This window comes from Neophocaena asiaeorientalis, unplaced genomic scaffold (genome assembly GCF_003031525.2).
Source record: "Neophocaena asiaeorientalis asiaeorientalis breed wild unplaced genomic scaffold, Neophocaena_asiaeorientalis_V1.1 scaffold548, whole genome shotgun sequence".
NCBI classification, from domain to species: domain Eukaryota; kingdom Metazoa; phylum Chordata; class Mammalia; order Artiodactyla; family Phocoenidae; genus Neophocaena; species Neophocaena asiaeorientalis.
Genome location: NW_020172009.1, coordinates 979,819 through 992,838, shown reverse-complemented (window position 1 = coordinate 992,838; position 13,020 = coordinate 979,819). Strand labels below are relative to the sequence as shown.

General features: G+C 43.7%; 1 protein-coding gene across 1 annotated transcript in view; it reads left to right on the top strand.

Moving 5' to 3' along the window:
• The window catches only part of GLRA1 (glycine receptor alpha 1), an 80,419-nt gene that overhangs the window by 472 nt on the left and 66,927 nt on the right, over positions 1 to 13,020 (top strand). The window lies entirely within an intron of this gene.

Here is a 13,020-nt window from a genome sequence, read left to right as displayed (position 1 = left end):
CTGCTGCACCCCCGCCCCATCACTGGCCCCCAACCCCCCTGCATATCGGCTCTCGCTCGGCTGAGGACTTTAAGGGGAAGCTTTAGGAGTTACTCAGTTTAATTAGGACTGCATTCTCTCTAACCGCAGTGCCGAAAACCTCAGCTCTCCCGTCTGGGAGCCAAGTGACAACTAGCGGTGACGGGGAAGGTTGCACTCGAACTCGCTGGACACAGAAAAATCATTTTCTCTCCTTTTTTGTTGTTTTCTTTCGCTGCGGGGTGGGGGTGGGAGTGTTGCTGAGGCTCAGTGCTTGGAAACAACAGCGTTATGACCTCAGGCTGGAAAGCCCTGAACTTGCGGGCAGAGTGGATCTACTCGGGAACAGATTCCGGGAAACATTTCTCTTTTGAAACTTTGACTCCCTCCTCTCCCCCATTCACCTTTCCAAACTCTACTTGCTAGCTGCAGATCCTGAACTGATGGACAAGTCTCGTTTGCTTTGTTTTTTTAATTTATGTCTATCTGCAACTCAGTAGCTGAGTTCCCCCACCCATGGTCTCCCAGGTTAAAATTTTCTGCCTATAGGCTTAGCATTCTTATGACAGCACAAGTGAAAAATCACCTCTTCAGGAAGCATTGAAATATACAGTCTTTTTGTAAGTGGGCGAATCATGCCATCTTCAGAGATTGTTATGATAAATTCCATTTATATGAATTGAAAAAAAATTAGTCTTCTTCTATGACCTGCAGGGATCATTAATCTTCTTCATTTTAGATGTCTGACTCTCATGTTTTACCATGGCATTGGATTAACAGTCATTTGAAAAACCCACTCTAGGTTGTTTTTAAAAATAAGTAACCAACAAATGTTAGTCTCTCCCATCATAAACCAGCAAACAATTCTTGTTGTTGTTTTCTTTTTTACATTATAGAGAACTCTGCATATGAATTGTTGGTTTGACTAATCCAGTGGTTGGATTAATTAAATGAATGACAACTCTCTCCAGGTCGTAAGGGTCTATATGTGAACCTCTCTTCATGTCTTTCTCTTGAGATGAAGACAAGACCTCTCTCCTTCTCTGAGATACCCAATGCTAAAGCTTCTAATCTCCAGTTCAAATAATTCTTTGATAGGTCATAGTCCTGCCCACTACTCAGAATACAAATAGCCAAGGAGTCAGATAGAACGGAAAAAAGTGCAACAATCCAGGGCCTTGTGAAATATAGCTACACTATTGGCAAGAGGGCAGGAAGTATCCTCTTAACAATATCAAATCATTTCTCCTCTACATACATAGAACTGTAAAATGCTGTGGAGGTGGGATACTTAGTAACATTTGTATGCAAATTGATGCTCTGTTTGGCTTTCTGAGACAGAACTGAACCAGAGAGATTAAAGAGCAAATTAATAGGACCAAGCACATCCTCCCCCCCCAACTCCTTTTTTCTTGATGAACAGTATGTAATGCTTGATTTTCTTCTCCCAGACGTTGTCTTTTGCAATAGGGAGACAGTCTAAAAGGTTTGCATCGTAGTCATTTTGATAAGGTTATGAATTTACCGTGTTAATTCTTTAAGTTACTGGTGGTGGCCTATCAGGAAGTATCACTCCACATCTCCTTCCCCTACGTATATCAAGGCAGACATGAGCTACAATGGATATGGGATATAATGCCATGTGTTTATAAGAAGAGTCATGACTATGGAGAGCTGGAAAGGGGATGGTACTGTTGCATTTTCAAAATATAGAAATGGCTACATCATTTGGGGAATAAATGTTGTTTTAGAACATGAAACATAACAATAATAAAAAGAATTGAACTAGCGAAATACCCTCAGCAATTTTTCAGAGAGACGAGAAAAAAAAGGTCACAAAGAGGGAAGGTATTCTTTGTCTAATTGGCATTTTCATTACTAACTCTCTCATTTTCTTAAGTTTAGGTGAAAATACAGAAGCATTAAAATCTGGGGGCTCAATAGAATGTGTGTAGGGGTAAATGGAGACTGGCTCCCTAGCAGGTTCCATGTGAATAAACCCTTCTCCCCCAAGGGACAGGCACCGCGTTGGAACGAGCCAATCCAATCATCTCAGGCACCCAGGTACTCCTTAGATTAAATGATGCCAGCTGCTCACCTTGTTGGGGAAATCTGGGGGCTAGAAAGGGAAAGGCTCTCGATAACAGAAGTGCTGGTGCATCAGCACATAACCAGCAAAATGGCAATCATGACAGCAAAACAAACAAAACAACAACTGAAGTGAGTAAGGGAGAAATCTCACACAGTGCCAACAAAGAGAATGAACTGAGGCCTTAGGAAGCCCTGAGGGGGAGAGAGAAAGAGGGTACTGGGGGACAAACAGCATTGCAGTGCTCACCAGCTGTGTCCCCATAAGTAAAATGAGGCTGAACTTCTTGCTCTGATATTTTAAAAGCCTGTGGTTCTAAAATTCTATGAGTGATATTCAAGTATTCAATAAACTAAATTTTGTCTCTTTGTTTTCAATTGGGGATGGGGCTTTATATCCAGACCGGTTAAAAAATAATAGGCAAAGATATGGTTTCTTATGGAAGCATATTCCTTTCAAACCTCCTTTCAAGTCAAAGGACACTTGATTTCATTCCCAGAGCCTTTACACTGGCTTATGACTGGGAAGGGTTCAGGGTGACCCTCAATTTTTCTCACCTTCTGAGTAACTCAGATAGACCCATGGTATATAACCATGTTTCTCAATCTTGGCACTACTGACATTTTGAACATTTTGGAAAATTCTGTGTTATGAAGGCTGAACTGTGCATTAGAAGATGTTTATCAGAATCCTCAGCACCCATAACCGCCCCCCTCAGTCATGACAGTCAAAAATGTCTCCAAACGCTGCCAGAAATCTGGGATGGGATTGGTGGGGCAAAAAATTGCCCACAGTTGGGAACCACTGGTATAGAATGACCAAATATTTAACCCGGGGCTCTGATGAACCAATTGTAATGAGGAGGAAAGTCTAGTTTCCTTGAGAAAATGCCCCCGTGGAACACACAAAGCACCAGAGTGAAGCAAACAGAGACCTAGCTTGTGCTTGAGAAGCGAATAAAGGCAGAGGAGATAAACCAAGTCTAACCCATGGGTGGTTTTCCCAAAAGACGATCTTTATGTGCTTTTCTTTATGTGTCATTTCCATCTGCCAACCCAGTAGATGTTTCCTTGAACAGGGTTTTGTACTGAATATGGTACTCACTTGCTAAGAAAGGTCATCAGAACCTTGAAGGAAAGATGTCTCTACCCACTCTAGGGTCAAAAGGAGCATGGCAAGTAGATTGCTTCATACCTCAGTCCTGAAAAACCACCCAGTTGAAAGGTAAATGAGCTTTCTTCTGAGGTGACCCTTCCGGCTTCCCATTCTCCAAGCTTGCCAAGAGAAGCACGTGACCGCCTGGATCTTTTCCTCCTGGTAGCATACCCGTATTCTTCCCCAAATCTTACCCGCTGCATTTTGGGCACTGCAGAAAGAGCCTAGGAGCTTCTGGGGTGGGCCAAGGACTTTTCCCTAAGGAAAGATGCCCCTTGGGCAAGTTCGCATTAGGGCCAATCAAAATGTCAGTCTGCCCTCTTTGGGGGGCTTAGGAAACTTGAGACAGAGAAAAGAAAATGGCGTGTTTTTGTTCCCGAGGGACATCTTGGACAAGAACCTTAGGCTGGTAAATGGAGTTATGAATCAGCACATAACTTCTGCATATTTGCAAAACTGGTAATGAACTATCAGGGGAAATGTAGGGAATTTATTTTTGAGACCACTTGATGAAAGAGGTTGCGACCAAGCAGTGCCGTGGAAAGAGCAGTTAGGCTACGACTTGAGAGTCTTCCTGGTAGAGTCAGCTCTGCTCTTACCCTGCAGCACAGCTTTGGCGAATCTCTTTCCTTCATGGGGACTCAGGTTTCTTACCAATCAACTCAAGTAACTGACTCCAAAACCCCTAAGTTCCCCCCAGTCTCAGATAAGGTCTTCATGAAAGACAGAGGCCCATACCCATGAAGGCTCAGGCTGAATTTACATCAGTGCTGACACTGCCTTCATTTCTACATCACGCATTTATTTATTATGTGTTTACGTGTCCAGTCCGAAACTAGGCACTCTGCAGGGGAGACAGAGGTAACAGATGCCACAGTCCGTGTCCTTGCAGAAAGGGGAGACACTGCTCCCTTTAAAGCGACATTAAAGACCTTTTTCCTCCTTCAGACAGAGCTCCCCTCCAGACAGCGAGCACGGCCTGCGACAGCATCACATTTATGTGGGCGTCATTAACTTTATTTCCTTCATCAGCTGGCAGAAGTCAGAATGATTTTGAAGATGGATGGCACTGTCTCCTGCCTGGCCATCTTGATGCTATTCTGCAGGTTTTCTGCTGCTTTAGGCAAAGCGGCCTTGGCACCAAGGGCACAAGACCTAGGATCCAGAATTTAGCTAGTGGCATGCCCTTGAGAGGGTTTCATGACCTTTCTGGCCTCAGTTTCCTCAGCTCTAACATAAAGAGAATTGACAAATCACTGTCCCTAAAATCATTTTTACCTGTGCCAGTCAAGGATTATCGCCTCCCAATCTCCTTCATGATAGAATAGTTTTGGTTACAGCTATTGCAGTATATTTCAATTATTACAAGAATTATATTCAGGCTCAAAGATCTAAAAGAATTGAGGCCCTCAATGAACAACTTCACTCCCTGGAGATTTATCCCGATCTGGACACAATTACTGACAGATCCCATTTATAAATATGTCCGTTTCCCCAGGAAATGCTTTGTATGATGAGAAAACATGATGTCTGATCACTATTCTCAGAGACCTGCAGAGGGGCCTGAGAAAAAGACCAAAGGTTTCTATACTTTTATCAGTGACTCTGTTTGGTTTTTTCCTCCCCTATAAGACTATGTTTTTTAAATTTTGTTTACCAAACCCCATTCACCATTAACTTGTTTTCCCCATCTTTATCAACCAAAGGCATACATAACTGCCAGAAATACTGAACATCATGGGATAAGCAATGTCACCACGCTGAGTTAACCTAAGAAAAAACAAAAGAAAAGGTGTAATGCTTTTTTGTTAGCCCATAGAGCCTTGTCAGAAATAAATATGTAATTTGTTAGTCTCTGAAATGTTTAAAATGGATTCTGAGTCCTCATTACTATTTCATGAACTCCCTAGGTACCCAGAGACCCCATTTGGGAAACATTAGATTTGATTTATTCTATATGGCTCCAAGAGAAGAACTGCAGTAAATAGATAAATATATTTTTAAGGTGCATGCACAAATTCTGTTTTAATGTAATTCGGAACCTTCTGATAGATCTGTCAAATGTGCACCAGCTGCCTCAGTGGTAGTGAGGGTCCCTGTCAGTGGAGGCGTGCAAGCAGAGACTGGAAATCCACCTCCCAGGAGGGACGCAGAAGAAATTCAAGCCACTTTTGTGCATTGAGATTTGCAATTTGCAACAGAAAAGTAAATAGAATGCAGGTCAGAGACAAATCTTCACGATACTTTTGCTCCCCCCCCTTTCCTCATCAACAAATTACCCATCTGATCGTAAGCTCTCGGAGTCATGCCATAAACACACACTCACTCATGCCTTTTCCTTCTCTAAAATGGATTGGATAATAAATAAATTGGGCAATGAACACGCACGCAAACACACAAACTCACGATGCGACAAAGGATTATTAAAAGGAAATCACCTTGGTGATGTAAGAATCTGGTCTTAAGATATGAGAAGGACCTCAGAATAAGAAAACGTCAGAACCAGAAAGACCACGAGAAAATGCACTGGTCCACGGACAAGTCCTCAGGCACAGATGGTGTTCACAGGACTGATGGCCTGTATGGCTAAAGGCCTCTCAGCCCTGAACTCCAGCTGTGTCTCCTGAACAAACTTCCTGTTAAGCCTGACACACAATTGTAAACACCATCGGGCCAGCCAGGAAATTCATTCAGAAAGCACATGAGAAGGGACCAGTGCCCTGAGATGATGAGGAGAGGGGCTTACGCGCACAGTGCCTACGCTTTGTAATGCAAGCCCTAATGAGGGGTGCTGAGGCCCCAACGCTTTTGAAACTCCTTATAAAGGATCCCTTTGTGGTTTTCTGAAGTTGATATTGTCCGAGTCTCCCAAGGCTAATTCAGTGCAAGTAGATTACCACTCTCTGCCTTTGAATTCGGCTGGTTTTCAGTGTCCGTTGCTAAACGAGTTTACCGTCTTAAAGGGGAGCTGCTGACAGTCATTAATCCCAGCTGTGAAATGGGCAGCGTTCTCTCTTGCCTCATACACCGGGCAGCCCCAGGCACCGAGAGAACAAGTCTCCTTACTCGCAAGGTCCTTTCTCCATCTCCCACACATTCACCCACAGAGAATCGCACTTTCTTTCAGGGGGTCTTAGGTACCAAGAGAATCATGAAGACTTAGGGCAGTCCTATAATTCAACAGCTCTCAAATCTAGCTGTGAGGGGATTATCAAACGTACAGCTTCCTACCATCATACTAGACTACTGAAACAGAATCTTTCAGGATGGGGACCCAGAAACCTCTAAAGGTAACAAGAGTCTCTAAGTCAGTGCTTTTCACACTTCAGTGTGTGTACAAATCACCTGAGGATCTCATTAAGATGCTAATTCGGACTCAGGAGGTCTAGGGTGGGGCCTGAGAGACTGCATTTCTAGCAGCCACCACGTGATGCTGATGCTTCTGTGGACCGAATGTTTTTGCGTACCAGGGCTCTGAATCATTCTGACTGGGGACCCTGGACATAGACCAACCCTTTTATTTTGCAGATCAGGAGAGGATAAATGACTTCCTCAAGATTACAGAGTGAATGTCAGTGCTCCCAAAGCCCTATACAGTTGTGCTCATCCCCCAGACTTATTCCGCTACAGCCCACGTGCCCTGAACTCTGCCACTGTGCTTTCCGTCCTTCAGCCCTTTCACACACTGTGCTCCCTCATAAACATAAACATGCACCTCAAGAAGGGTTCCTCAGGGAACTATCCCCATCCCCACACTGAAGGCAGTCTTGGTGCACCAGAAAGTTCTCATTCACACAGATGGCAACTACAGTTGTGTGACATCTGGATAAAGAGAAGGGGCAACTGAGGAACTGGCTTTGAATCCTGGCACCAAGGGGCCCTGGGACACAGCAGTGAGAGCCTATAGGGATGGATGGAAGAGGTAGAGCAAAGGGGGTCAGAAGGAGGGAATCGGTGGGTTCTTCCTCCAAGGATGATCTCACTGGCCAGTCTTCCTGTGCACATTGTACTATCAACTCTGCATAACTGGATGCTTACTTAGGACTCCCAGATGTTCAGAGAATGCCGCCCCATTCTGCCATCTGTCTGACCTCTGAAAACCATGTCCTTCCTTCCTCTCTCTCCCTCTGACCTGTCATTCTTTCCAGAAAGCATATTAGTATCTTATACATCAAATAGAGTGACTGTCATGATCTTCAGCCTTTGAAAGCTCCGTGTTTATTGCTGTGCGCTCAGTTCTACAACAGTCCCCAGCTCCAGAGGAATGCAGCAAGACTGCTGCAACCCTGGCTGCCAGGCAGACTTGCAGAATTCTCTTACAAGAGCACTTTACAGTTTATAGAGTATTTCGCATCCGCAATCTCATATGAGCTTCCCAATCACCTTAAAAAATAGATACGAGGCAGTGGTTACTATCCACATTTTAGAGTTGAGAAAACTGAGACTTGGAGAAGAAAAGTAACTTCCCTAAGACAATGCTGTTTATCTCAGGGTAAAGTCAGGATTCAAATACAAATCTCCTTCCTCCTAGCTCACCACACTGCCTCTTTCCTTTCAAAGCTGGCATATGTCTATATTCCTAACCTATAGCTGGAATATATACATCCCTAAATATATAGATGATCAATAGAGAGATAGAAAGATAGATAGATATAGACATAGATAGAGATAGATAGATATAGGTATTCCTCTTTTATATATTCTCAAAGCTGCAACCACTGTGAGCTGATGTAGATATCAGGCTAATAGCCCTCACCCTCTACCAGTGGGCCACGGGGGTAGAAAAAAGCCTATGAGCTGGGAATTTCCCATCAGGGTTTTGGTTTGACAAAGTCATAGTTTTCCAGTTCTTAGCCAGATAGGTATTTCCTTCTCTCTTCTTGATCGCTTTTAATTGTACAATATATGCATACATTCTCTTTTTAAAAAACTCTGATACTAGACTTAAACCTAAAATCCCCTTTGATGATGATCTCCAGGTCCCTCCCAGCTTTTATTTCTTTAAGGGGTATCCTACTTGATCATTTTTATTCATATATATATGCACATATGAAATGACAGTATGTATATTTCAATAGTTATACACATGTTGAAATAAATATTGAAATCTATTGAACTATATATACTATCTATTGAAATATATATACTATCATTTCATGGAATCAAATTGCCCATGTGATTCTGCAACCTATTCTGTTCACATATCAACATGTCTTGGAAAGCTTTATCTGTCGAGGCATATATCTCCACCTCATTCTTTTAACTACAGCAATACATTTTATGTTATGGATATCCCATTGTTTTCCAGCCATTCCTGTATTGATGGGCATTTCTACTTGCTTCTGATTTTTCCACTGAAATCAGTGCTGCAATAACCACAGTGTACCTACATCTTTGTGAACGAACACAAGACATTTTTCCAGGCAGATAACAAGAACAGAAATGGACTAGCTGGGTCACAGGGCATGTGCATCTTTTGTGTTAACAGACACTGCAGGCAGACATTCCTTTCTTCCCTTATGATGCTCCATCTCAGCCTTGACTGCAACAACTCAACAATAATCGTTACTATTTATTGAGTGTTTATTGAATGCTAGCTACTGTGCTAACATCACATGACTCATGTCATAAATCCTTAGACAAAAGTACTGTTATATTTCTATTTTACAGGTGACAAAACTGAGGCATAAATAGGTTATATAGTTTTCCCAAGGTAAAACAACTCATAAGAGGCAGAGCCATGATTCAAAAATAAGTCTGACTGCAGAAAACATTCTTTTAACCATTGTACTGCCACTATTACTCCAAGAATGAACCCAGAAGGAGGAGGAGGGAGGAGACTGAACTGGATGAGGAAGATGGAGGCAAAAAAGGGAGGAGTTTGCCTCTTCAAAACACCAAGGACTCATCTCCTGCAGGTGGTTCTAGATAACAGTAAAGTTAACACACATCCAAAAATAGATGTGAGTTTTTAATCTCCATCCTTCACAGAGGAGGGAAATTGCACTACCTTCCACCCCTGGCAGAGAGTATGTGGTTAGAGCTTCGTCTCAGGGTAGGGACAGGTCCCTGCAGCACATCCTTGCTTCTTCGTCCCCAAATCACTCCAATGAAAGAGCTATCGGGGATCATGGGAGAGAATGTCTGATTGAGTGGGGACGCAAGGGAGAAAGGCAGCATAATCTCGGGCCCATTTTTAAATTGTTTTTCATTGCGGATCCCTAGTACTCAGACCAAAGACCTTCTCAAGCCTCAGGCTCTAACCCCCAGACACACAGGACTGAGGGTACCCAGTTTCCCTTCATCTTCTGTATGGGAGGTTGGAGAGGCAGCCCGATCTCCAGCATCGGAGATCTCACCACAAGCTCCAGAATTGCTGCTCCCAAAGCAGACCTAAAGGACTTCTCAGAACATCTCTAGGCCAGGAAAACATACCCAGTCCAGATGAGGGCAGGGGAGCAGCATGGAGCGAGGCAGCAAGGACTGGGCTAGTTCTCCTTTATAATCAGGAACATCACTCCAGACAAGGCCTGTGGGAAGCCTAAACAACTCTGTCTCCGACACCTGTTTCCAATAGCTGTCTGAGTGACACCAGAGACAGTTCTGAATGTGTCGCTAGCAGGCCTGTTGCTAGTAGAAGAAAAAATACAATAGAAATAAAGTCTCCTAATGTCAACTTTTGAAATAAACTTGCTGGTTTGTTTTTTTGTATTATAAACATTATTCATTCGCCATAAAATATTTAAACCACATAGGGAGATGTGTTTACAACCAAAAGGCACAGAAATCCTACTCCCTAAGGGAAATCACTTAACAATTCAATATTCATCTTTCCAAATAATTTTAATAACATAATAATGGCAAGAATGCTTACTGTGTGCCTGACCCCTTTCTCAAAGTTGACTATGTATTAACCCATGTAATCTTCAGAACAATCCTGCAAGAATATACTATTATTCATCCCATTGTATAGATGAGGCTACAGATGAGGAAACAGAGAAGTTAAATAATTTTCCTAGGGTTGCCAGCTTGGAAATGGCAGTGTCAGATTGAAATCCAAGCAGTCCAGCTTCAGAGAGTCTTTAACTGCTGTGCTGCGGGCGTAAGCTGTTCCTATTTGACAAAAATGGGGTTATACTAAACACCAAGCTCTGTGACGTCCCTTTTTTACCCTCAGCAATACTGTGTCAGTGCACATACAGATGCATCTCGTGTGTTTGTGCTGCCCTTCGCTGAGAACACGGGGCTTTAGTGCGCTCCCACTCTCAGCTTTGCCACAATGTAACCGCACCTCCACCTCCAGCTCCTTTCCTTCACACAAACCAAATTCCACCTCAGATGAATTTCTTATTGGTCTGCTACACGCCCACTGTGCTCAGCTCTGTACTTTTCTCACACTGGTCCCTCTCCCTCCACATATCTAGAAAACCCCTCCCCTCATTTCTGCCCTGAAAGGCACACCCACCAACTCTGGATTCAAGCTCAGGTGATTTTTGAATCCCACCTCTGTCACTTCCTCGCTGTATTATCTTGACAGTTTGCTCAAACTTTCTGAGCCTCAGGTTCCTCATCTTAAAAAATGGAGATAACACCTTTACTGATAGATAAATGCAGTCACATTTAAGCCCTTTTTCTGAGCAAAGCACAAGCCCTGAGTGAATTCCCTTTCCACTTCTCTGAGATCTCATCCACGCCTCAAGAGCTCCTGCTAGCAACACTTCCTCCACAAAGCAACCCCAGACTGCCACCATCACTACCCCCAACTGGGCATGGATTCTCCTTCCTAAACCCCCTGGGAAATGTAGGCATTAACCCTCAGCAGTCAGTTTGCTCAATGTGGCCCTCCATACATTTGGGTGCCCTTCTAACCTTCCTGCTGGATTGCAAGCCCTTCAAAGGCTAGGAACTTAATGGATTTCTTGGTTCATGTGAAAGGCCAACACGAAGACAAGGGACACATCCCCTGGTGCGTCCCAGAGTTTTCAACTTGCTCTATTTCCCCTCATAGATAGCATCACCCCAGGGGTTCATGTACTGTATGTTAGATATCCAGTGCTTATTGAATTGAATTGTTTTGCCCCCATATGCCTGCTCCCATCCTTCTTTTATTGACTCTGAAGAGGCCCAGGACTGGAGGCTTCCAACCAGCCAACCCAAAGCACTGGTGCTATGTCTCACCATGACCCCTTTTTGCTCCAAGAAATGAGTCACAGTGAGAGTGAGCTAGACATGCAGCTCAGCCCTGGTTCAGGAGCTGTTGCAGTGAGTTCTTCAGCCTTATCCTTGCTGTCTGGCCAAGCATGTTCAAACTCTGGGCCTCTCAAAACATTGAAGCCATTGCAGATAAGGCTGCTTCCCACCATGACCTGGGTCTGCAGAGAGGCTCCATAGGGACAAGGCAAACTTCTTAAATGGTTTTCAATCGTGCAGAAAACATGGACCTCATTGGAGATAGTTTTCTTGATGTGACCTAGAACATCTAGTAGAAAAGAAAAACTTTTCACAGGAGCCAAGAAAAGACTGCATCATGCCCAGAGAGAAGGTGCTTGGAGGAATTCATGGAAAATGCCTTGAAATATGAAAAGCTACACTTCCTGACAAAGAAGGCAACAAGGTTTAGTAAAAGAGTCAATCCCCATTCTACCTCAAAATTGTACAGCCTAGAGATTAGAAAAGATCTTCCTCCCCCTGTAAGCGCTGCTCTTTGTAACTGAGTCACAGTTTTTCCATCCCTAAAATAAGACTGGACTACATAAAGACTCCATGTCTTTCCAGTTGTCATTGCATAATTCTTAAATTAAGTTGGCTCATAGAAGACCCAGAAGTTAAAAACTCTGGCTTGGGGACTTCCCTGGTGGCGCAGTGGTTAAGAATCCACCTGCCAATGCAAGGGACATGGGTTCGAGCCCTGGTCCAGGAAGATCCCACATGCCGCAGAGCAGCTAAGCTCATGCGCCACAACCACTGAGCCCGCATGCCACAACTACTGAGCCCACGAGCCATAACTTGCCACAACTACTGAAGCCCGTGCACCTAGAGCCCGTGCTCCGCAGCAATGAGAAGCCCGCGCACCACAATGAAGAGTAGCCACTGCTCGCCACAACTACAGAAAGCCCACGCGCAGCAACGAAGACCCAATGCAGCCAAAAATAAATAAATAAATTTATTTAAACAAATAAAAATAAATAAAATGTCAATAATAATTATCCTTCCCTGCCAAATCACCCTACCCTGACAAATCACCCTAAGAATTCAATATGAGAAGGCATGTAGAGTGTTAGCACTGCTTATGGCACATAGCAACTGTGCAAAGCGGGAAAACCATGATTACTATTATTAAAAAGGGATAGGTACAAAGCATTGTGGGAGCATCAAGAAGAGTCTGACTAACTCTGCCTGGAGGTGGGAGGACAGTACAAAGTTGAAGACAATTTTAATAGGAGTCAGGACACTTAAACTGGGCCATAAAGAATGACTAATTCACCAGGTGGCAAAGAGTGCCAAGAGAGGATGATGCAGGCAAAGGACAAGGGCTTACAGAACAGGCAAGCTGGGTGATGTGGAGTTCAAGGACACTGATGGGCCAGCCGTCCACCATCACCTAGGCTCACCCCAGTCCTGCTCAGCCTTGCTCTCTCCCAATTGGTCTTGTATCAATTGGAAGCCTGGCTAAGCGTGGATAATTTCTTCACTATCCAAAAAATATTTATTGACTTCCTACTATAAGCCAGTAATCTTTCTACATTCTGGGGACAGAT